Raw genomic sequence first — 4314 nt, forward strand, 5'->3', positions numbered from 1 at the left:
TTGAACAGACCACAAACTCAAGACAAAATTTCAACTAGGATTTTCTTTCTTCATATCAAAATTGAGACAGAAATTGCAAAATTCATTCAGTAATCCAGGATTTTTAACAATACCTACATTTTACTGTCCCTTAGAAAAGTTATAGGAAATTTAACAGGTTGCTTTAAGTTTGTGATGATTTCTTTGTGGTAATCTTTTTTAGACAGTAAAATATTTGAGGTCAATAGCCAATTTAATTTATGTCTTCTTTCCCTCAACTCTCACCTTCACTTCAGAAACCCTATCTCCCTACAAAATAGAAACTTTTTTTCTCTCTCTCTTTGAGTAAGCAATTAAAAAAATATGCAGGATGAAGTTGATTGAAATCACAGTGTGTTGCTTGGTCAATGAAGAACAGTTCCATGAGAAACCAGTAGGCGGTGCTAACTCTAGGATACAATCTTCAAGAATTGGAAACCGAAAACTCATAGAACAGGTGGCCAATTTAAAGAGTTGTAGAATTCCCAGTATGATTCATGGAGAAAGTAATTTGAAAACTTTGAATATATGTATATAATATAATGAAAAATGAGTATGAAATAAATGAAAACATAAGCTGACTAAAGGTTCTTAGCCTGATCTTTATTTACAGAATTTAAAGCACAACTACCTCTCTGTCTCCACATTAAAATCTTATGAGTATCTTTTTTGGTCCCATTCTGGTTTCAATCTAGTTTGAAAATACCATACAGTACAGCTAGTGCTTTGCCCATCTTAAGACACAAACTATCCCGACCTTAGGGCAGCAACTGATTCTCTTAATGAAAATTCAGGTTTAACTGCTCAAGTTATTTCTTCCTTGCTTCCTCGCTCTCTCTTAAAGGAACTAAATGACTTACAATGCATATAACCTACAAAAATATATTATACACATACATTTTCCTGTATTTTTAAATAAACATTTCTATGTATATACATGATTATGATTAAAATGATTTAAAAATCAGAATGTTGTAAATAGATTTTTAAAAATGTTTTATATTAGCTGTTTAAACTATATGAAAGACTATATTTTAGCAATCAACTCACTACACAAAATAAGAAAATCCAAATTTAAGGCTTAGTGACAGAATATTGGCTTCAAATCTTAGAACTATGCACTTCAAGATATCAAGTTTGGTGTCCACAGATAGTGACACAAACCGTCTTCCTTATATAAATGCAACAGAACTTCATTCACAGAGAAAAGCTACCCTGAATACAAAAATATCTCACATACAATACAATGTCCAAAGACCTTTAAGATACATGCGTGCATTGTTAATAAAACATATAGATAGCTTTCTAGATATTCCAATAAATTTTACTCTTCTACAGATAAATGGCAATTTGCACTTCTTAATCTTTCACCAAAAAAATGTAAAAAATAAGCATAAAACTTTTCATTCCACAAACTGAAGTTACAGACTCAGTGAAATGTTTGCTTGAAAAAAGCCAGCGTATGTTACTAATTCCTTCGTTATGGCCTCTATGTATGTTGGAGATTGGGTTATTCCTGTGGTATCCTAGAAGAAACCTTAACCTGAGAGGCAAAGAGTTATTTCATTTGCTTTATGTTTATTTAACAGAATTCAAAATATATGCGCATGATAAATTTAAGGCTAAACTTTTTATTTAAGGAAAACAGTAAGAAAATCAAAGCTTTGAAATCAAATAATTTCAACAACAGTTACCCTCCAGATCTGAAGATTTAAAGTATGACTTTATGAAATTTATTTAGACAGCAAATTTGCCAGCAGATTCTGTTCCTCTGTTAAATACAGAACAAGCTTTTTATCGCCAACTGGTACATCTCTGAAAGTAGTGCTAGATTATGCTGAAAACATGTAACACGACAATTATAAAATGTCATAGAATACATTCAACACCGAGTACTTCACTGCTACCAACACATGAAATCATCACCACCGTCAGCAACCCCTGACTCCTGCCCTGTACCCAGTTCTCAGGGGAAAATCTTTGAACCAGTATCAGGTGGTTAAAAAGAGGGAAAACACTGTCGCTTTAAAACTTAAGTAAAAGGCTATTTTGAACCTTAGGTGTGTAGTCTTATTAAGGCAAAGTAACAGTTTCATCCTCAACATTAAACCCAAGTGACCATAATATAAGTAATTACTTCCCCATCCCCTGGAAGATGACACCAGCAAGCACTTAAAACCAACGCAACACAGCAGTGAAAGAAAAGATCCTAAGACAGCACCACTAAGAAAGCGAAGCCCTTCGCAAAAGCAAAACGGGCTGGGAAAGACCTACTGCGTCGTTTACTCATTGCGAAGAGGAGGAGCAGGAGTTGAGCGTGTGGGGGCTGGTGCCATCTTCAAGCCTCTGGAAATGTCTCGAGCTCTGGCCCGCGTGGCCTGGAGCCGACCCCGCTGGAAGGCGCTGTCCCTGCCGCTTCTACCCCCATTTCCCCAGTGCTCTGAGGGGCCGCCCCAGCCGGTCCGACGGCCGGCGCCACATACATGGCCCTCGCCTCTCTTGCTTTGCAAGTGGCCCTCGGAGAACTTACAGGGCCCGCGGGCCGCCGGGTCCCTGACCGGCGCCGCCCGCGGCGCAGACGCCGCCCGCCGCGGAGACGACCTGGGCGCAGCTGACCCGGGGGGGAGGAGGAAGGGGGTGAGGGCGAGTATTTTGCGCACGTCCAGAATCGACCCTGAGGCAGGGAACGGACTTTGCTCTTCCCTGGCTCCCCGCGCGCCTTTCCCCACCACGGGCTCGGACACGGCCCGGAGACGCGCGCGCGCTAGCACACACACTCACACAGTTCCTTGCCAGGACCAGTGTTGCCATTGCACACCCGGGAAACGCCTCCAAGGGGACCAAGTACCTGCTCTCTTCGAGCTGCTCAGCTGTTCACTTCATCCTCCGTTGACAAGGAAACCAAACCGCACTTCATTTTTTTTTCCAGAAAAACCTTCCACTGCCATCATTTGAAAATTGATTTACCGGGAGGGGAGGGAGAGGAAGAAGGGATAATATAGATATAGATATCAGGATATCTATCATAAAATTATCTCGGTTTTTTAAAAAAGTCAAATGTGCAAAAGTCATAGTTAATTTAAAGGAGGAAAAAAGTATTTTGCTTAAAAATGATCCCAGTAACCAGCTGCAAGAAAAGTTTCATGTTATCAATAGGTATCAAAAACAGGAGGGAAAAAAACGAATTTGTTCTCACCGGCTTCCAAAAAGGGCACAAAAAAATATAAAATTAATGTCTTTGCTCAGTGGTTTGCACCAGTATTGCAAGACTACAAACTTGTAAACACTGCCGTAAAATCCCACCTATACAAAAATGTTATCAGCAAAAAAAGAGTATGCAAAAAAAAGAGTTAGAAACATGCTTTTTTATTTTTACAAAGGAAAAAAATAGGCACCATACTTGATATCGCTTTTTCCATAAAACCAGTTGCATATTTTGCTGGACTTGGGAGACGCTCCCAGCGGGCACGGTCGCCGCGGACTCCCAGACACAGCGCCTTGGCTACAGAACGATCGCATGCTAGAAAAACTTGGATTCAGGAAAAGGCTCAAAACCATGCTCCTCCAGCTTTCCCAAATATAAACAATAATCAAAGAAGTGGAAAAAAAAGAAGAAAAAAACAAAAACAAAAAAAAAGGACAAAAAAAAGAATAGGACAAGAATGCCACTGAGAAGGTACTCACCGAGCGGGAGTAAAATGTTGGAATAAAAATGAGATTTAGTATAAAATACAGTATGGCGGTGGAAGAAGGAATGAAGCGCGTTTTTTTCTCTCAGTCTCTGCCTCAGGCACTGACACGTGACTCGGCGCCAGGCTGACTTGCAGGCAGCGGGGAAGGACCGAGGCAGCGAGGGGGGAAGCCCGCGGAGCCCAACTCTGGCTGACGAGGCGGCGGCGGCGGCGGCACCGGCGGCGGCGGGAGCGGCAGCGGCAGCTCACCGCGAGGCTGCCTCCGCTGTGAGCCCAGACGAGCAGGTGCCCCTCACGCTGAGGCTGAGCACACGCGCACGCACACGCAAGACGGGCAGGGCGCCGGCGAGAGGGGGCGCCGAGCGGGGTTGGGCCCGAGGCGCGCAGCTGCCGCTGCCTCTGCCGCTGCTGCCGCCGTTACTGCTGCTGTTTCTGCTGCTGCAGCCGCCGTCGCCGCCTCCGACCGGGAGTGCGTGTTCTGGGGGCAGCTCGGGGGGTGATGACCGAATGCCTGACGGGAGGTGCACAACTTGCTGCTCACCTCAAAGTTGTTGCTTCCCACTTCCTTATGCATTCATCTATTTTTCATCTCAAGGTAGTTACC

General features: G+C 43.0%; 1 protein-coding gene across 1 annotated transcript in view; it reads right to left on the bottom strand.

The window, feature by feature from the left end:
* LOC105809717 (RNA-binding Raly-like protein) overlaps positions 1-3923 on the bottom strand; it is a 438598-nt gene extending 434675 nt beyond the window's left edge. Inside the window, exon 1 of the mRNA XM_012643552.1 lies at positions 3703-3923. The gene's annotated coding sequence lies outside the window, so the exon portion shown is untranslated. The remainder of the gene's footprint in view (positions 1-3702) is intronic.
* Between the last annotated feature and the right edge of the window lie 391 nt (positions 3924-4314).

Source organism: Propithecus coquereli, unplaced genomic scaffold (genome assembly GCF_000956105.1).
Source record: "Propithecus coquereli isolate 6110/MARCELLA unplaced genomic scaffold, Pcoq_1.0 Scaffold2, whole genome shotgun sequence".
In the NCBI taxonomy this organism is placed as follows: domain Eukaryota; kingdom Metazoa; phylum Chordata; class Mammalia; order Primates; family Indriidae; genus Propithecus; species Propithecus coquereli.